The sequence below is a fragment of the Taudactylus pleione genome, unplaced genomic scaffold (assembly GCF_031769625.1).
Source record: "Taudactylus pleione unplaced genomic scaffold, aTauple2 ptg000333l, whole genome shotgun sequence".
NCBI lineage: Eukaryota > Metazoa > Chordata > Amphibia > Anura > Myobatrachidae > Taudactylus > Taudactylus pleione.
Window position 1 is genome coordinate 6152891 of NW_028284734.1, and position 22164 is coordinate 6175054.

Here is a 22164-nt window from a genome sequence, read left to right on the forward strand (position 1 = left end):
CAGTTAATAAGCGCCTGGGGACAGGGGCGCCGAGAGGGGGGGGAGCGGGTACAGATTACGGGGCCCATGCTTCCTGAGGGGCCCGGTGGGGGCCCGGGTCTGGCACCGCTCCCCCTCCCTCACAGCAGCCCAGCACACAGCATGTGCTCAGCTGCAGTGGAGACTGCTCGTGGCTGCTGAGCAGCAGCCACAGCAGTCTCCTATGCCTGTGGGGGGGAGCGATCACACTGATCCCGCCCCCCCCTGGCTTTGAGCAGGGCTGAGGGGGCCCAGAGCGCCCCCCTCTCCAGCGCGCCGGCGCTGCAAATCTTTTTTTCCGGGAAGGGGGCGTGGCCACGCCTCCCGCGATTAGGCCACGCCCCATATTACCCGGGCCCACCGCGGCTCTCAGCGGGCCTGCCTGGGGATATACTGATAAAGTTTATCTTACATTTGAATAGCAGGGTGACCTAGCAGGGGCGTATCTATAATGGGTGCAGGGTGTGCGGGGCCCCGCACCACACACCCTGAACCCATGATATTGCTTACCTCTCCGGAGTCCCACGTCGGCGCGGGTGTCCGGCGCTGTAAAACGACTGAAAAATTCCCACGGCGGCCATTTGCTCGTCGTTTGCGCATGCGCAGTACAGGGAAAATGGCCACCGCACCCATTTTCCTGGTGCCCTGTGCATACACTATTGACTCTGGGCACACTCTAGTGCCCAGAGTCTATAACTCCGGCGCTGGCCAAGCACAGCTCAGTGCCAGAGAGGAGGGGGCCCGTGTAGGAGATTGCACATGGGCCCCTCCTCTCTAGAAACGCCCTTGTGACCTAGCAAGTGTGACCACAAAATTAAAAAATAAATAACAACACTCAACCATATAGGGTATGTAATCACACCATCTATATAAAAAATATCATACAAACTCGGCACTCACTTACTTTTCAAACTGTAATTCCTTTGAATACAGGGAATGTTAGTGTCAAAATATTGCAATAATTTGTCAAGCTGACCAACCACTTCACGGTCATTCCCATCTGGCCAGACCCTACACTGACTCTCAGATATATGATCTTTGCTCTGCCACATTTGGCTTAAGCCAGCACACAAATTTTAAACATGAGTATGGGTTCTGGCTTAAAGAGAAAGGACCACACCCAGGGATATCAGTTAATAAACACCTGGGGATAAACTGACAAAGTTTATCTTACATTTGAAAAGTAGAGTGCCCTAGCAAGTGTGACCACAAAATTTAAAAAATGATAGGCTTAATCCAAGGCACTCAACCATATGGGGTGCCCTTGGTATGTGACCACACCATCTAAATAAAAAATATCATTTAAACTCGGCACTCACTTATTTTCAAACTGTAATTCCTTTGAATACAGGGAATGTTAGTTCCAAAATATTGCAATAATTTGTCAAGCTGACCACCACATCATGATCTTCCCTTCTGTCAGTCCCTCCATTGGTTACCGGTTTTCGACCATATTCAATACAAACCACTTTTAATTACTCATAAGGATATTAACCAAACCACACCAACATACTTCTCTTCACTCATCTCAAAATATCTCCCAACCCGACCTCTCTGCTCAGCACAAGATCTACGTCTCTCATCTCCACGCATTACTTGCTCGCATTCACGATTACAGGACTTTTATTGTGCTGCACCCACTCTGAGGAATGCCCTCCCATGCACAATAAGACTTTCCTCTAGACTCCAAGCCCATATAACCTTCATAGCTTCCATATCTAATTACATCCCTTTTCACAGTCCACACATAACCTCACACATAGTTTTCCATTGTTGTTCATCCGACCAGCTACGCCAAATGTGAGAGATGGGGGGGATCCTGGGGCGCCTGCGGCCATGAAGGTGTGGTCGGACACTTAGCTCCCAACTCCAAGACTCTCACTTTCAGGCTGTCGATGATGCTCCTGTTGACATTCATGGAACATGGGTCGGAAACAGACAGTAATGTGGGACCATGATGCCCGGGGCCCCCTCCAAACCAAGGCACCCCCACCCCCCAGGTGTGGAAGGTGAGGGTGCTTAGTAGCAGGGCCGGTGACCATACTAGTACACTGGCCCTAGCTACAAAAGATACACAGTTCTGCTGCATAGTATAGCTTCTATAAATTAGCTTTATACCATGCATCTCAACATATGTTTATCAGGAAAGGCTCTGCAAAGGGTCATTGCTGCATCATGTTAGGAGGCGTCATAATGGTTCCATCGCGGAAGTCATGTTCACATTTCTGTCCCTTTGGGAATGCCATTAGTGGTGAGTATGCACTAAGTGGCTAATTGGAAATAAATACATCACAGTCATTAATACACATTATGAAAATTAAAAACAAAATATTGTATAGAAATAATAACATTAAAACATATTTAAAAAAATGTTTTCTTGTTTAAGTAATATTAATTTTGTTTGTCCCCTCTCAGGGCTTTAAGTCATCCTTACAATGGTCCTGTCATCACTGAGGTACCATTGGATAAAGGACAGTTTATTTAGTTTATAACCTTTTGCAATTTAACTCTCTTTGAGCAACAATAATATGAACAGCTATTATTATCGTTAAACAAAACCATATATTTCTCCACAGAATACATTTTGGGACATACCTCATCCATACCAAATAATGACAAATGTAGCAATATATTTCACATGTGTTCATATAATTACTAATACTGTATTAAGTAGCATGGGTACTATGGGCGTGGCCAGGAGTAGCTTGGTGTAGGCAGCATTTTACCAGCTCTCCCGCATATATCCTGATTATATCCTGGTCAGTTAACTATTCCTGCTTTATGAATGCTACCTGAGTGGGTAAATACTTCCTGCCTCCTTTGGTGCACCTTGATTGATTCCTGCTGTGGAACTTCACAGTGTATCTCCCCGGAGTTCAAGTTGGCCTGTCCATCCTGCATGTGGTCCGGTGCCGCTGTCCCTGCTACCGGTCTCTGTGGATGCTGATCGGGTTGATACTTACCTGCTGGTCTCTCCCTGGTTTACGGACGTGATTCTGGTGCTCCGGGCCCTCCACTGCCAGCTCTCTGCATGCTCTCTGCCTCTTGTTGCCTGTTTGGGATGTGCTGGATGTAGCTGCCGCCATTTTTTATTTCTCCCTGGACTGCCACTGCAAATCTGTGGTCTCCACTGGACCACTGCTCCTGGACCGGCTGTTTCCCTTCCAGTGGGCTTCTTGTTGTTGGCTGGGATATCATTCTCCTGTTGCCCATTGTGGGATTCTCCTCCTGGCCTTGGCATACATAAGGGCTGGCGGCCATCTTTCATCTGTTGCACCTGGTGGTGAGGTTTACAGAGTGCTGGCGATATCTGCCATTTTGAGCTCTCCTGTCTACGTCTCCTAGTGTTGAGATCCGGTGGTGTGCTTCTCCACCATTTTGTTGCTGAGGGTTTGCTTCAGCAGCATACATCCTATTTTTTTCTGCTATACTGGAATTCTAGTTGTGAGATATATCTTCCTAAATATGGCTGTCTCTGTTCAACAGTTCCTTCAGGCTGTCAGTGCCTCTACTCAAAGGCTTTTTACAAAGCTTGGAAACTCAAACAGAAAGAAAAGATTCTGCACAGAACAAGAAATGTGACCCATAACACAAATGGTGATTAGTAATTATAAATAAGTAAACCAATCATACTGCATAATCCAAAATAATTTCTCTTAATTTGTGATATAGGTGGTGCTCCCAAAGCCTAATATGTACATGTATTGACACGAGGAAAGAAAAGAAAGGCTCTTTGTTGGGGCACTCTTACATGATATAACATATTTCAAAAATCATATAAAATATAACTTTTATTATACTTGCATAAAATAAAGAGGTAAACTTACATAAACAAAAATACGTACATACATAAATCCAAAACTCGGGTATAGGTGAATATCAACCGAGCTAAATGGTGAAAATAATAAAACAAATCCAATCTGCATTTCACAACAAACATATGAGATACATATTATGATTCCTCCAATCCATAAATTGATGGTGTATGACCATATACAAATGATTCATGTGGTATCTGTGCCAAGTGTTGTCCTAATCTTCCAAATATGGATTGACCTACAGCACCTGGTATTCCTAGGAGGTCTCCCTTCCAAGTACTGGCCAGGCCTGTTGCTGTATCGCTTCCAAGATCACATGAGATTGGGCAGGTTCAGACAAGTATGGCTGTAGGTATAATTCATTCGGCAAAGGTAGATGTCCCCTTACACATGGTTTCCACAGATTTGCATGAAAAAATGTAGGACTGTCACTCACTGGAGAGTCCAGTTAGTAGTACAAAAGTTTATTGAGAAATGTAATGCATATGCATACCTTAATCATGAAATGTATATATAATAAGGATAATGAACCTGTATATCTATAATAAAGAAACAAATGATACCATTCTATAAAAGATAATGGTCCTTATAAAGAAGAACCCAATCATCACCAAACGTGGTATCAATAATGTTCATATGTATCATTAACTCATAGTATATTGACATGCTAGAAAATGTCACAAAATGTCATGCAATAGAAGCACCATCATATAATCCCCAATGGTCCTAATGTCCAAGGGAACAGAATCATACCATTTAAGGTCTAGTACTAAAATCCAACTCAATTACCTAAAATGAATAATTATCTCTAAGAATCTATATTTGTCAAAATGTAAATATAAAAATAAAAAATATCCTAGCATAAACTCTATATCTAACACGAAATAATGTAAGTGAATGTATGTGTGAATATGTGAAGACATACACATCCCCATTTTAAACAGCAATGAGTGGATGTGTAAAATACATCCCAATATGGGTGTGAAATGTGAAAAAGTGAAAAATATTAAATAATAATAGAAATTGGATAAATGGTGATTGATGATACCAATATCATTTTTAAAAAAAGTACCAAAATTGTGAAATAAATGAAATTAAATAGTGATACAAAATACTAGTAAAGTGTACTGAGAATATTCTCAGTCAATTAATAGTGATATAAAAGAAAATAAATGAGAATAATAATAATGACCTAACTCTAAAGAACAACCAAAAAACGTGATACAATTTGAAGAATAATTTGAAGAATATAAGGAATACAGTGAAAACATTAAATTGTAAAAGCAGTTTGTGAATACTAATATAATTTAGAATAAGAGTGTAAAATGTGGAAAAATGAGTAGTGTTTAGAATTTTTTTTATATATATTGATATAACCTATATCTCTGTCCCATTTTATATCATAAAAATTGCAAAGATAATAAAACTCATCATGACCAGCAGTGACATTATGAATTGATGTCCACAGTATAGTACATACAGCCATTTCTGAGTTATAGGATTTATTTGTCAATCCCATTATGATCAGTGTGATATTCGATGTATTATCTCACAATACCAGCTAAGATTATTAATATTCTTTTTTTTTTTTTAAATCTTTTTATTGAACAGCAATAAAACAATTATACATCGCATAATCCAAGAATTAAATAAAATGAAATTATCTGATAAGCGACTAGTCTGTTTCTTGGAACAAACAATATACAAACTACTGTTAATCTTTTCAAACTTTTTTAGAAAGTAGTACAAATATAGATTGAAATTATTTTGGAGTACAAAGAAACAAAGTACCTGAATATAGTATAGTATAGAAAATTATAGAAAATTACAAAATTACAAATACTGTATAAGAAATCGATATAGTACACCGTATAGAAGTGCAGGAAAATATACAATCAATGTCACTCAAACTGCACAACCTATAGAGCCAGTATAAGCAGCTGTTGAATTTTGAGTTAACAATTTATCACATCAACATCGGTATATCAGTCCATCGTTATATCAATATAATCTGTGCCAATGTCTCCGTTGGGCAGGAGATATATATGTACGATTTAAAATTCTAAGGTGAATTTCTTGAAGTCTTGCTGACTTAAGGCAGGGTAAAACACAATCCAGATTCACAATAAATGGCTCCAAGTCGCACAATTCGGGTATCTCTTTGTGCCAAGCCTCCGCAACTGCTGCCCAAGCATGTATAGAAATTTCAATCCGGTATTTATATAGATGAGCTATTCTAAATTTGGTTGAGCGACATAAGAGTAGGATGCGATCCATTGTGTCTGTGTTAGCTGAGATCCATAAAGGGTTATCTAAGGATTGAATAAAATGACGTACTTGTAGGAACATAAAAAATTTTGTACGAGGGATGTCATATTTATCTTGTAATTGTACGAAGGAGAGCAAATTGCCACCTGGATCGAATACATCTTTGATGGACATGATACCTTTTTGATTCCACATTTTAAAAAGAGGAATGTCAAGTGAAGGGAGAAAACATGGGTTACCCCATAAGGGGATGTACGGGGATGAAAAAGGATTTTTCCCCAAAAGTGTATTAACCTTCAGCCACGTAGTGTAAGTGTCCCAGAATAAAATATTAGAGCCAAACATCTTAGGAATGTGTATTTTGGGGGTGTGTAACAAGGCTGCTGGGGCATATGGATGAAATAACGCTTCCTCCAAGTCAGGGTTAGTATAGTGGTCGGTATGTAATAGCCAGTCAGTTATGTATCAGAATATAGCAGCCTTTGCAAAGGCAGAGATGTTTGGGGCGCTCAGCCATCCATTTTTTTTTCGGTAAATAAGCTCGGGAACGTGGCATTCTGGGTTTCTTGTACTGCCAAATAAATTTAAAGAAGATCTGCGTAGATTTCAGTACATCCGCCTTCGTTAAAGTAATGGGTAAAGTTTGTAAAAGATAAGCTAGTTTCGGGAACACCACACTCTTTATCACAGTTACTCGTCCGAGTAAAGAGAGTTTAAGATCTTTCCAATTCTGGAGTTGGGAGTTTAACTTATTTAGCAATGGAGAGAAATTAAAAGCATATAGAGAGAATAATTGGGCTGGTATAAATATACCTAAATATTTTAATTTATATGTTGAAATTGTGAAAAGGGAAGCTATGTGGGGATATGTGGCTAGAAATGTAGATGCATTAATAGGGAGTAATTCACATTTGCTCACATTGATGCGATAACCTGCAAATGAGCCAAATGTGGTAATTAGATCCAGAAGTGTAGGGATGGATCGTAGGGGATTGGATACAAAAACCATCATATCGTCTGCAAATAAAGACAATTTACATGTTTGGTTTCTGATAGTAATACCCTTTATCTCCGTTTTTTGTCTTATTGCTATCGCCAGTGGCTCTAGCGCAATTGCAAACAGGAGTGGAGAGAGCGGGCAACCCTGTCTCGTCCCTCTCTGTGTACAAAATACAGGTGACAAATATCTATTAGTGAGAATTTGAGTAAGGGGAGAAGTATATAAGGACCGTATGATCTCAACAAAAAGGGTGGGTATGCCGAACCGACGCAGAGATTCAAACAGGTGATCCCAGGTTACCAGATCAAACGCTTTTTCTGCGTCTAGAGACAACAAGAACCTGGGATCACCCGTCTCGCCCATCTGTAGAGATTGCAGCACCGAGAGGACCTTCCTAATATTTGTGACAGAGTTTCTGCCACAAATAAACCCGGTTTGATCCGGGTGTATGATGTACAGGAAAATCGACTTCAACCGCTCTGCTAAAATTTTTGTCAATAATTTATAGTCTACGTTAAGTAGAGAAATGGGTCTGTATGACGAAGGTAAAAGGGGGTCTCTACCAGACTTCGACAGAACTTTTAGAATGGCCGAATTAAAATAGTGAGGGATTAATTTACTATCCATTATGGAGTTAAATACATTGGTTAAAGTCTCTGTGATTTGGGGACATAATATTTTGAAATATTCCCCACTCAGACCATCTGGGCCTGGGGCCCTGAACGTCTTGAGAGATCTAACAGCTTGGTCTACCTCTTCACGTGTAATTTTGCCAATCAAAATATCAGCCTGTACAGATGAAATCTGTGGCAGAATATGTGATTCCCAAAAAGCTTCTTTTTTAGTGATATCAATTGGGTCTTGGGAATAGAGGTTTTGATAGTAACGTAAAAGATATTCGCAATATCTTTGCCATTGAATTGTATGGCAGAGCTTTCATCTTTGAGCGCTGCAATATTATTATGTGGCTTGGTTCCTCTCAGCATGTTTGATAGGAGTCGGCTAGGTTTATTGCCGTATCTAAAGGAATGTAATTTACCTGAATATACATATTTATCATCCATTTGAGTGAGGATATGGTGAAAGTGTAATTTGCATTCATTATATGCAGTTCTAGTCAATGGTGAGGGTGAAGCCCTTAGAGCTTGAAATGCAGATGTTAAGGACGTCTGTGCAGATCTATAAGTGGCGTCTTGTTCAGCCTTATATTTTGTCATAAAGGAGATAATTTCCCCCCTTATCACCGCCTTAGCGGTTTGTCAATATAAACATGGGTTATCTTTATGTATTTGGTTGTTCAGTTCGTAATTGGCCCAAGCTGACTCTAGCATCGATTTAAATTTGAGAGATGAGGCTAATTTTGCCGGAAATCGCCATTGGGACTGTGATCCCAAAAGGAATTTCCCCTGTACATCCACCCACACTGGTGCATGGTCTGAAATAGCTATAGTTTCAATCGATGTATCAATAATCATTGGGGATATTGAGTTAGATAAGTAAAAATAGTTAAGCCTAGAAAAGGCGTTATGGGTGGCTGAGTAGTACGTGTATTCTAGGTCAGTGGGGTGTCTCGTTCCCCACACGTCTAATAAATTAAATTCTGTAGCCATATAATTTAAACCTATTTTTGGTTGTTTGGGGGAGGAATGAGAGAAAGTTTTTCTATCTAAGGTTGGGGAAACGACCAGATTGAAATCACCCCCTAATATAATCTTAGAACCTGCAAAACAATATAATTTGTTAATCAGTCCTAAGAAAAAAGATTTATCATATATATTGGGACCATAAACATTACATAAACAATATCTAGTGCCATCTAGCGTAACATCCATAAGAATGTATCGGCCCTCTTGATCTACATCAGAAGAATGAATATCAAACTGAATACCCTTGCGTATTAGGATTACCACTCCACGTGACTTAGAACCATATGATGATGACGCCAATACCTGGTGGTGTAGTGTGTTTAGCTTGGCGTGTTCTGTGGGAGTTAAATGAGTCTCCTGCAAATAAGTGATATCGGATTTAAGCTTATTAAGATATGTCAGTGTGCGCTTTCTCTTCACTGGTGAGTGAATCCCCCTGACATTCCAGGTACAAAACCTAAGGTGGGAAGGCATCGCAAGGTGTGGAAATTAGATAATGCAAATAGTAAAAAAGTATAGTAAAATGTTAATGTACTCCCCATAATACCGGTTGGTATTAAGCGTGTTCATGATAATATGAATGTTGGCCCTAGTGTAAATCGTAAATAAGCTATAAAGGTCATGAGCTTTGTGATTCATACGATGTAAAGGAACAAATAGACAGATAGACATAGACGTAAAAAGAAAATAAAGATAAACACATATATGCAGAGATTGAAAGTCACTATGGTCATTGATCTCAGCCAATTGAAAAAACAGTAATATTAACAATAACTGTAAAGCAACATCACAATTATGTATGTAACTATAATCCTAAATCAGACTATAAACATATTTTGAAGGGTAGGGTAAAACCTGATAAAAGCATCAAAATAAGTATGGGACACCTTCCCTGGATCAGTCATTATGATCCATCGTGGAGGGATCTGAGGACTCTTTTTCTTCATTGAGGAAAGCCTGGGCGTCAGCAACTTCTGTGAAATCTTTAGGGCCTTGAGAGGAGAAAATGCAAAGTCTAGCTGGGAATAAGAGAGTGAAGCGAGTCCCTGATTTGATGAGCTGAGAGCAGACAGGGGACATATTTCTGCATGCTCTGGCAACCTCCGCGGAGTAGTCCTGGAACAAGAGGATACGTTGGCCATCCCACTGAAGAGGGCCCTTCTGTCGAACAGTCGACCATATGAGATCCTTGTGACGAAAGTTTAAGCACTTGAAAATAACAGCTCTAGGGAGTGAGGTGTTAGAATCTCGAAAAGGACCTAATCTATGTGCTTGTTCGATCTCAAAATTATTTAGTTCAGCCGAGATCCCGAGTAGCTCAGGGAGATTGGTTTGGAGAAATTTAGTGAGATCGGTGCCTTTAATTGTTTCCTTAAGACCCAGAAGTCGCAGGTTGTTGCGTCTGGACCTGTTTTCCAGATCGTCTACTTTGGATAATAATTGTTGTTGAGTGGTCGACATGGTGACAACTTGTTGTTTTAGTTCGGAAAGTTCATGAAAGTTGACTCCGATCCTATTCTCATTCTCACGCACTTGTTGTGAGATAGAATGGCGCCGTCTTTAAGATGCCCTTGAAGGGCACCAGCGTCTCCCTTCTATAGCTGTGCTGTGGTGTGCGGTCGCGAGGACCCGTCAAGCGGCTTCCCCGTGTGTTCCCCTCGCTGCTCGCGATCCACCGGCTGACGCTTTGGGAGCCGGCGTCGCGGGGTTTGGCAGCAGACCAGGCACAATGCAAGAGCTGGGAGGTGAGGGTCTGAGCCCGGCACCACGCACCGCGGCTCCAGTAGGCCGCGAGATCCGGCAGCCTGAATCCGGGAGCCAGAGTCCCGCTAGGCACCAGGAACACCCGCCCTGGGGGGCAGAGATGATTTGTGGCGGTAAGGGAACCAAGAAGTACTGCGCACGGCCAGAGGAACTGGTTCAGCAGGCTCAGTCTTGACGGAGCCCCGACTCCATGCGCTTTTCTCTTCGGCTTCCAAGCCACGCCCCCCCTAAGATTCTTAATATTCAATATATATATCTGATTTTCAAATTATCTCCAAATCAATACTATATATGAGGATGATTCTGTTCCCTTGGACCATTAGGACCATTGGGGATTATATGATGGTGCTTCTATTGCATGACATTTTGTGACATTTTCTTGCATGTCAATATACTATGAGTTAATGATACATATGAACATTATTGATACCACGTTTGGTGATGATTGGGTTCTTCTTTATAAGGACCATTATCTTTTATAGAATGGTATCATTTGTTTCTTTATTATAGATATACAGGTTCATTATCCTTATTATATATACATTTCATGATTAAGGTATGCATATGCATTACTTTTCTCAATAAACTTTTGTACTACTAACTGGACTCTCCAGTGAGTGACAGTCCTACATTTTTTCATGCAAATCTGTGGAAACCATGTGTAAGGGGACATCTACCTTTGCCGAATGAATTATACCTACAACCATACTTGTCTGAACCTGCCCAATCTCGTCTGATCTTGGAAGCGATACAGCAACAGGCCTGGCCAGTACTTGGAAGGGAGACCTCCTAGGAATACCAGGTGCCGTAGGTCAATCCATATTTGGAAGATTAGGACAACACTTGGCACAGATACCACACGAATCATTTGTATATGGTAATACACCATCAATTTATGGATTGGAGGAATCATAATATGTATCTCAGATGTTTGTTGTGAAATGCAGATTGGATTTGTTTTATTATTTTCGCCATTTTGCTCAGTTGATATTCACCTATACCCGAGCTTTAGATTTATGTATGTACATATTTTTGTTTATGTAAGTTTACCTCTTTATTTTATGCAAGTATAATAAAAGTTATATTTTATATGATTTTTGAAATATGTTATATCATGTAATAATGCCCAACAAAGAGCCTTTATTTTCTTTCCTCGTGTCAAAGCTTGGAAACATACAGGCAGATTCCCGTCCTTCATGTTTTACCCCTGAGAGGTGCTGAGCAAGTTACACAGTCAATTTCTGAAGTTGCAGCCCTTACAGTTTCTATGACTGACTTCATCCCAAAGTATTCCTTTCAATGGATGTGATTGAACTAGTTGCTATCCTATTTCTGGTGTTCAGGCTTTGCTGTTTTACCCCTGATGATTCGTCCTTTATTTGTATTAAGTGTGCCCAGATGCCAGGGTTTACCGTTTCAGTATGCCTCTTCTGTTCCCCTTCATATGTGCTGGGATGGGACTATCACTTCAATTTCACCTTTTCAAGAGATAGAGATGTGGCCGCACTAATACTAATATTTTGATGCATGTTATTATGTTTAGTTGCTGGGAATTTTGTATATCCTGTTGGTGAATGCTTTATTCAACTTTTCTCCTTTGCTATATGGTTACATTTAGATTTGTAATAAATTTATATTTCTCTTATGGAATGTATTCCAATTTCAAATGTTGCAGGAGAGCTTGGGCTAGTCTGGCCTAGCTTAGGGCTATTAGTATATTGCCCTTTTCATGTATATAGCTATTATCCTTTAATCAGGTTTTTGTTTTGTTTTTTTTAGGTTTTTTAGAGTAGTTAGCAGTGGGTTGGGGGTTAAGGGATCCAAGTGTGCCTGGGTTGGGGTTAGGTAATACAGGGTGGGGGGTTATGAGGTGGTTTGTTTTGGGTTAGGGGAGGGAGTTTGTATTTTCATTGCGATTCTATTTGATTTTCTGGCGGATATAGTTTTATTTGTATATTTTAGTTTTTATATCCTGTTTTGTGATCATTTTTCGATGGGTATGTAATGTGCAGATATGCGAACAGTTCTCCTTCAGATTTATGTTGTGCGGACCCAGATGGCGCCTATGGGTGTGCACTAGTGTATCTGTATTCTTTTGGAATTGATTGTATATTTTAGGGATGTGCAGGCTCGGTTCTACTCGGTTCCGTTAGTTTTTTTTTACCGAATCTTATTGGCTATCCAAAACTCGTGACAGCTGAAACCCAATAAGATTCGGGAAAAAAAACCGAACGGAACCGAGTAGAACCGAGCCTGCACATTCCTAGTATATTTATACCACTGTCTGTATTCTGACCGCCGGCATCCTGAACGCTGGGATCCCATACCCAACAAGAGATCGCAGATGGCACTTTTCTGTTTCTCTCTTTTAGAAACTTATTTCATTAATCCTCCACATTATATTATGACGTTTTTCTGTATTGGTCATCGTAAAGTGTATCCCATAATCATCACTAAGGGCTCTATTTACTACAATCCGCATATTGAAATAGGGATTGTAGTGTGATATTACCGAGTGAATTCGCATTGCGAATTCAGGCAATATCACAGGGATGTACTATAAATCCCTTGCAGGGACAGAGCTTGCGATAAAGCTCTGTCCCTGCGGATCCCATCCGCACTCTAGTCGCGGTATTTTCGGAAAAAATACCGCGACTAAGAGCCCGCGCATGCGCCGACCGACCACCGCTACTACCCCCCCACCAACGCTGAGCCCCGCCCCCGGCACTAAGCCCCGCCCCCCGCAATCGCGGACCCCCCCTTCCCCACCCGCGACCCCCCCTCCCTTCATTACACTTACCTGCATCCTCCTGGCCTCCGGTGATCTTCTCCGGGCTTCCCGTTCAGGTGATCTCCCATACTGCACTGGGGCCCGATCACCTGATGACCGGGCCCCAGTGTACTATGGGAGACCAGCTGACCGGAGAGGAGCCATCACCGGAGGCCCGATCACCGGTCCCTGGATTCAGGTAAGTAAAAAAAGAAAGGTTTAATTTTTTTTTTATTTTTTTTACAGCAATCAGCTTGCGGTCTGCTTAGACCACACAGCTGATTACTGGTACCGGCTCCCGCCTCTGCTCTCCCCGTTAGAGCAGAGTGGGAGCCCGGTAATCGGGGGAGACCCTGGATAACGCCACCTCCAGGTGGCGTTATTATCACAGGGCTTCCCCCGGTATTTTTTTACAATTTATTTTTAGTAACTGTGGTCGGATCACATTTCCCATTACAATTATGGGAAATGTGATCTGCTTTACTAAAAATAAGTGATACTGGGGGTTGGAGTAGAATTTTACTAATTCTACTCCAATTGCCCTGTAATAACTACAGGTGAAACTAAAATAATGTGAAAAGGGTGTGAAAACACCCTTTTTCACTTTATTTTAGTAAAAATAATGTTAATAAATAGAGCCCTAAGTGTTGATACTTAAACAAAAAAATTCTAAAATAGGTTATGGGCCCAGACACAGGACATAATAGAAATATACAACAATCTTCCTGTGACTCAAATACCCTCTGGGGCTTATTCATTATCACTAAAATGACCCGTTACACATGCAGAAATGCTAGTTTCCATATAATGTAAAAGGTAATTCATCATCAGGTCCGATAGGATCGTCTGATATTCAGCAAACTCCAAAAACATTAGGTTTTTTGTCAGGAGGGTGAATCTTGGTGGTATTTCCATGGGAAAGCACACATGTTCTTTCTTGGTCCTGCCTGACCAGATAACCTTGATAACCAGATAACCAGGCAGTGAGGCCCACCGGGGGTTTCTCCTGTACCCCTGTGGGCCAGTCCGACCCTGTGTATACATCTCAAATTATTGAATGAATTAATGACATGCTATTGCATTAGGGCAGTGATTTTCAACAGTCAGAATCCCGGACCTAGAATCCCAACTGCTGACTTACCCAACGGTAAGTATCAGCAGCGGCTCCTGCCCTCTTACCTGAGGGGGGCTGTCACTGCTGCTAGCTGGTCTGACTGTCCGGGTTCCCGGTGCCTACGCAATAGATCAATGTGAAACTACAAGGTGCGATTAAAGTATGAAGGCACTTGAGGTCCAGCGCCCATTTCTGTGTACCCTATCATTGTTTTCATGCCTTTCAGTTTATAATTATTTATTGTTTCTATTTGTGGTGTGTTCATGGATTGGTGATTAGGAACTGTACTTCTATCACTTGTGTATACTGTACCTGCAAATAAGCGCATCTGTCTGGTGATTATATATCCACATGTCTGTATTGCCATCTATGAAATAAGCCACTTTTTGATAACAACAATCTTCCAAGGTGATTTAAAAGAACTCACTAGGACGTGCGGTCCTCACAATCAATCTTTTTCATCTCACGACACACTGAGCAAGGTTTTAAAATTACTAAGGCACACCATTAGTCCCTCATGGAAAAAAAACACACACATTGGCCCCCATGGGAAAAAAAATACTCACATATTGGCCCCCCCCAGGAAAAAGGAAAGACATTGGCCCCCACTGAAAAACAAACACACACATTGCCCCCCACAGAAAAAAATAAAACACAATGGCCCCCACAGAACAAAAACAAACACATTGGGCCCCACAGAAAAAAAAATAAAACAAAATGGTCTCCACAGAAAGAAAACAAATGCACACATTGGCCCCACAGGAAAAAAAAACTATAACATTGGCTGGTCCCCACAGAAAAAACAAACAAAAAATAATCATATTGGCCTCCCTGAAGAGCCCAACACTGCCTGGGCCAACAGTACATGTAAAGTCAGCTCTGACTGCACTGACCTCGCGGCACACTTGACAACTGCTCGCGGCACACTAGTGTGCCACGGTACAGTGGTTGAAAAACATTAGGGGATATCAGCCTTATGTGCTCTGAACTGTATTTAATAGATGTGCAGTTACAGTATCTGAATAAACAGCTGCTTGTTTTAAACTTTTCTGCATTATTGATGTTGGCATTTATGGTTTTAATATGGTGAAAATATACTATTTAAGCCATATGATTGTGGGTTTTATGGTATTGCTACAGCATATGTATTGATATCAATCAAGGAAAAAGGGTTCTGGGGAAAGATTCCTGCATAGGTCTTATGAAAGATAGTGAATAAGCCAACAGTACTTTAGAATAATTTAAAGAGGAGACTCTCTATATTACAGATCGGTGTTGGTGGTGCTCCCAGGAATAAAACAGAAGTTCAAATTGAATGTTTTGCAAAGGCAAAAAAGAGAAATTCCTTTTTTGGGGTACTCTTATGAAAAATATTCTTATATTTATGATATGGTTATAATGATTTAAAACATAACTTTTATTATCTTATATCTATAAAAAGAAGGAAAAGAAAATTCCTAAAAGGCGAAAATGTCATAAATTAAATATTCCAATAGTTATGTCTATATAAGCTATAAAACATATAAACTTCTAGTAAAATAGAATCACTTCTAGTTACAAATATTAGGCGATATCTCCCTATATATATTTTAGGATTACTGCTCCTCTCACACTCAGGTGACGAGGGTGTATGTGATAGCGTCTGTACAATATTAATTTGATTCAGATAACAAAAAGGTGGAAATAGCATATGTCTAATTTAGGTTATCCAACAAGATCACCAATACAACTGAAATCATAAATGCGTCATGTGATCATTCTTATGCATATTGCACTTTTATTATTTACCAATAATATTATTAAAATAATGTATATCTCTATCTCTCACGTAAGAAAAGCCCCAATCGCGTACGCCACAGGAGCCTGAGCTACGCTCAGTGACCTGGTAGGCTCTGTGAAATAATCAAAGACAAATACAATACAATACAGAATCTAGTCAGGTGATTCCCCATATTAGGCTTTTGGAAAATTGGCTCGAGAAATTGAAGGAGGAGATTAAACAAAGTGATTCCGCTAAGTATTTCAGACTTGTAGATTTTATTTATTATTTATTTATTAACAGTTTCTTATATAGCGCAGCATATTCTGTTGCGCTTTACAATTGGAAACATTAATAGAACAAAACTGGGTACTAACAGACAGATATATAGGTAGAAAGGCATTCCCCTTTAGGCTTTTGGAAAATTGGCTCGAGAAATTGAAGGAGGAGATTAAAGAAAGTTATTCCGCTAAGTATGTCAGACTTGTAGATCAAGTCCTTTGTTCGCTTTGCCAGGATCCAAGGGTTGCCAATATCTTGAAAGTGGATCACTACATTTTGGTGACTGTGCTTGATCCTAGGTTTAAGTCGTATGTCATGTCTTTATTTCCAACTGACCCAGATCTTAAGATCTTAAGAGATGCAAATAGGCCCTGGTGAGCATGTTGGCAGCTCAAGTGGTACACGACACGATGACATCTCCTTCAGTTTCTTCGGTGGCTGCCAGGAAAAAACTCAACTTTCCCAAAAGACCTAGTGGTGATGCAGAGGAGTCAACACAACATTGTGACATCTGGTCGGTTCTAAAAGAATTGCCAAAAAATTAGTGACACTGTTACCCGGTGGCGGATCTAGACTTTTGATTTAGGGGGGGCAGTTTAATGATAATAACACTGACTCCACCTTTTTTCTATCCTGGCACCTCCCCTTTCTGGTTCCAACTCCTCCCCTTGGTGACTCATACTGTGCCGCCTCACACAGCCAGACGTCAACTCAGTGTGCGGCCAGGGACAAACGCCGGATTCGTAGGAGGGGGTTTTTCCTTGCGTGCGTGTATTGTGTGTGTATGTGTGTGTATATATAGTATTGCGCATTCATATATTACATAGGACACATACAGTACACACATGCACATACACACACATTACATAGGACACATACACACATATATTACATAAGACACATACACACACATATATTACATAGGACACATACACACATGCACATACACACACACATATATTACATAGGACACATACACACACATATATTACATAGGAACATATATATATATATATATATATATATATAGACATACTGTACATACTCACAGACACACTTTCACTTACTTTGTGATCCTATTCTGAGATGCTGCACAGCTGCAGCAGGCTGTTGATGGGGGTGATGTCCAGTTCCATCGTTAGGCTCTGCCCCCCGCAGCATAATCCCACGATTTGCGGGTCTGGGGGAGTGGGTGATACTAAAATGATGCAGTTCTTATATATGCTAATCATTGTGGCTCTGACTCCTCCCCATAGACCCGCTAATTGTGGCATAATGCTGCAAGGGGGCGGGGCTATGTACGTGGGTGAAAAAACTTTTTTTTTCCCCTGGGGGGGCTGGTGGGGTTGGTTGAGTACTGCTGGCACCTGACACGAGGGGCATGGCGGAGGAAGGAGCCGCTGCTCCTCTGATACTGTCCTAGTCAGGAAGCTGAAGTGCTGTGTATATCTGTATTCATTGTCCCAACACAGGAGCAGAAGGGGGAGGAGCAGAGAGAGGCAAAAACTCTAGGGGGGTCGATCACTCCAATTGCCCCCCCTGGATCCGCCACTGCTGCTACCGCAACTCCATCTGGTGGGGCACCATCCTAAGGATGGTGGAGGGTTATTTTCATGACATCGTACACATAGGCATGTCACAGAGTCCCTTTGGCTACTGGAAAGAAAATAAGGCAAATTGGAGACACTTGTACAGACTGGCTTTGCACTACCTAAGCTGCCTACCCTCCGGTGTGTACTCAAAAAGAGTTTTCAGCACAGCCTGGAACCTTACCAGCAATCGGTGTCGGAGGCTACTTCCTCAAAACGTGGAAAAGATGATCTTCATCAAAATGATAGAAAAAGATTACACTGCGCTAGAGCTAGCCTAAATTTATAACAAGGTATGCAAATATATGAGGCTGCAACAAAGTAGCTGTTAATGCACTTTATAAAAATGTAAACACATATAGTCACATTAATACATGGATGGACAAAGACATAAATACAAGATAACAATAAAAAACACAATCTTATCATAGTAAACTTTATAGCTATTTAAAAAGCAGTTGCTCTGAAATCAGAAACTTTATTCCATGCAAAAGTCCCGATGTAAGCATGTTCTCATTAACACGCTGTGTATTTGCCCCAGGATAAATGGGTGCAGTTCAGCTAACAATATATTACCTTTTGCTGTAATGTATACTATATGCGCTGGCATCCCAGCATAGACAAATACAATGTTTCTTTGCAGCCATACCTCGACAATCACAGGATGTGAGACAGGTTCTCCAAGCTCGGCAGTCCCAGCAGACAAATTGACTCACCGTCAGAGCTTTGGAAGTAGCGGCTAGTGTGGTGACCGCTTTTTCTCTGAGTTTGTCAGGCAGGAATAAGGAGTGGGTGCTGGGTATCCAATCCAGCTCAGTACACATGCATGTGGGACTCCTTATTGCCGAGTGAGCGGCAGTTCAGTAACTGAGGTGCAAACAATAACGGTGCTCTGCTGCTGTTGCCAAAGGAAATACAGCTGTCTGTAGCATCAACATGTTTCGTCTCTACTTTTTCAGTCTTGAGGAATCAGAAGAGGAGAATGACCTCTTCCAACTGTAGATAGGATTAACAATACTGTTAGCTGCCTTATGCCCATTGGAAGCTTGTTTTGTGGGGGGCCCAAACAAACCAATCACTTCAGCCACAAGTGGCAGCCCCTGTCGCTGAAGTGATTGGTTTGTTAAACTGTGCATGTATGTTTAATATATACAACAGAAGGGTCGGTGGGAGGACCCAAGGACAATTCCTTCTTACACCTCTTTTCTTTGCATTATGCGCCGCTTGGGGCATTGCTGACTGTCTTTTTGCGTAGACAACAAACATTTTTTATATATAGTTTATTAAACTGCCCTCCTGTTTGCCACTTCAGTGCCACTATTGTTTCCTAGATGTGCCATGTTGGAAGTTGAACTGCCACAGCCTCTGAAATTTCTACATGCGTTTGATGATTGCCAGAAATGTCCAGAAATTTTTACCATCAATAAGGCCACCGACAGCATCTCCAGCATGCCCCTTTGATTTTTTAAAAAAATAATTCAGAACCACCGAAGAGCTCCACTGGGGCAAGGACTGATTTGAATTAATACATTTTCTTTGTAAATGCCTCCCCTCCTCACTAATAAATTTGCTTTGGAATCCAAAACTTAAATTACATTTACTATGAAACAACCCTTCCTTTTCCTGCCTTCAAATACATATATACTCCATCTCCCTCAGGCCTCTTGATTAATAAAAGCATTTGTTTCCTGATGTGCCATGTTGACAGTTGAACTGCCACAACCGCTGAAATCTTCGACATGCGGTTGCTGAATGCCAAAAATGTCCAGAAATGTTTATGACCCATACCCCTTTAATTTTAAAATCACCAAGTTGATTTTGTGGGCAAGACATGTGACATGTTGTTCACCCATGCTCTCCCCTCTTCCCTCATAAATTTGCTTCAGAATCAAAAAATTAAATAAAGTTTACAAACTAATCAATCCTTGTTTCCTTTCCCTGCCTTCAACTACATACATACTCCATCGCCCTCAGGCCCCTTGTTTAATGAAAACATTGATTTTCTGATGTGCCATGTTGGAAATTGAACTGCCACGTGTTTGTGCCGCCCACTCCTGTTGCTTAGCTGAGTCAGCCAGCTAGCTCGGTGCAACCTTTTGCCCAAAATTTAATGAAAACAATATTGTGAGCTTTGAGGTAGTCAAAATTGATTGGAAATAAGTGGAAATTAATGTTATTATACTCTATGAACAAAAAAGACTCAAATTATGTGATTATAGCTTTTTTTGCCAATTTTTGGAAAAAAATCCAAATCCAAAACCAATAACGGCAGTTTGGCAAAACCAAAACCGGCCAACAAATTAAATCCAAAACCAGCAAAAATGGTTCGGCGCACATCTCTACTGTAGTTAGGGGTAGGGTTAAGGTAAGTGTTGGATTACTTACCTGCATGTGTCAGGATTTCCACCATAGGGATTATGCTGCCGGGATTCTGACTTCCGGCATTATCAGCGCCGGGATCGCGTACCAAACACCAATAGGGTCATACCCATAATTAAGTGCATAACTCTAGTCAATTAGATACTATTATATATGCAGAAGCATAAATTTGTTTGTCACATGTCCTGCTTCACACTATCAGTTAATATTTCATGACATAGGGGTCTATTTACTAAGCAGTGTTAGGAGACAGAGTGAAAAGTGATAAGGTGCCAGCCAATCAGCTCCCAACTGTTTGGGAAGCAATTTATTGTGAAGTAACTAATATCTTGTTTTTTGACATAATGTAGCGGCACAACAAGAATTTTTTCAGAAATTCCATTATAATAACCAATAAGTTTTAATTTTTTTATTACCTATTTTGCTCCATTTATTTGATAGATAAAAGTAAATTTTTATATGTAAAATATATATTTTTTTCATTTATTAGTGTTTATTTTCTTTATGCCTGCCCCACACAGAGCACTTTTTTCTTTTCTCTTTGTTTGCATTCTAAATATAATATCTTTGGTAAGAGATTATTTTTAATGACATATCATTATCATTATGTTTGTTAGTGTAATACCTAGGTAATTGATGTTAGATATATACCACTTAAATGTTAATGTCTGTTGCAGTCCTTTGAGTGAGTAGTTTATCTTAAAGTTCAAAACCCATAATAGTTTTCTTAGTTAGAAATTATATTTCTTACAAGTTACCAGTTAGCACTAGTGCCCATGTGCCAGCTTCTTGTCACAGACCACTCAGAATTCCCTCACAGAACACTGTGGGGCTAAAGCACGTACCTATGTTTCCAGAGTGTAACTTTCATTTTCTGGCACTGCGTACGCTCTCTCTAACTGGGCACATGCAAGTAGGGGCGATACAAATTCATACTCAATCAGAAAACATCTCAGTTATAAGCACAGAGGGGGAACTTGGGTTGGAATGCTCATTCTCACGTCGGCAATGGGCAGTATGGGAATATGTCCTTTGCAGACCTACAAATTTGCGGAGATATGCCCTGAAAGTGGCACACAATTGGCACCTGCTACAGGGTAGCTGTAAATTCAAAATGATAATAATGACGAACGGCAACATGACTTCATTGGATCCCATTGGAGAAATGCTCAAACAGCTCCCATGAAATACTCATATGATACAATTGAGTGAATACATGTTTGTGGAAGATTTTTTTTGTAGAAACCCAGTTTGGTATGGTAATGTGATATGCTTTTATTCATCTGTATCCTAGACCCCACTGATTGCAGTCTTGATACTCCTATAGCATTATCCCTCCACCCAGGTTTAAATAGGTCTCCATTGTAGCATTACCCCCACCAGAGCCATAACTAGACTTTTTGGTGCCCTGTACCAGAAAGAGCATTGGTGCCCCTCTATTTTTTAAACAGGGAGATAACACACCCGAGAAAAGTGCCATGATCTCATGGGGAAGGGCCAGGGAAGAGATTGGGGAGGCCAGGAGTTGCTGGGGATTAAATAAAAGGAAGCTACAAGTGAGAATGATAATAAACAGAAAATTGACAGGCCCAAACAGCGCCCCCTGCCCTGCGGTGCCCTGTGCCATGGCACAGGTCCGACTACACTAGTTACGGCCCTGACCCCCACCCTTCCAGTGTCCATATATCCTCATTGCAGCAGTACTATCCACTTTCCAGTGGCAGTAGATCTCTCAGTGGCTTTACTCTACTGTACTT

The 22164-nt window shown here is 40.8% G+C and overlaps 1 pseudogene; it reads right to left on the reverse strand.

Moving 5' to 3' along the window:
• Positions 1 to 4071: 4071 nt before the first annotated feature.
• On the reverse strand, positions 4072 to 4190 carry LOC148509004 (5S ribosomal RNA; annotated as a pseudogene).
• Positions 4191 to 22164: the final 17974 nt, after the last annotated feature.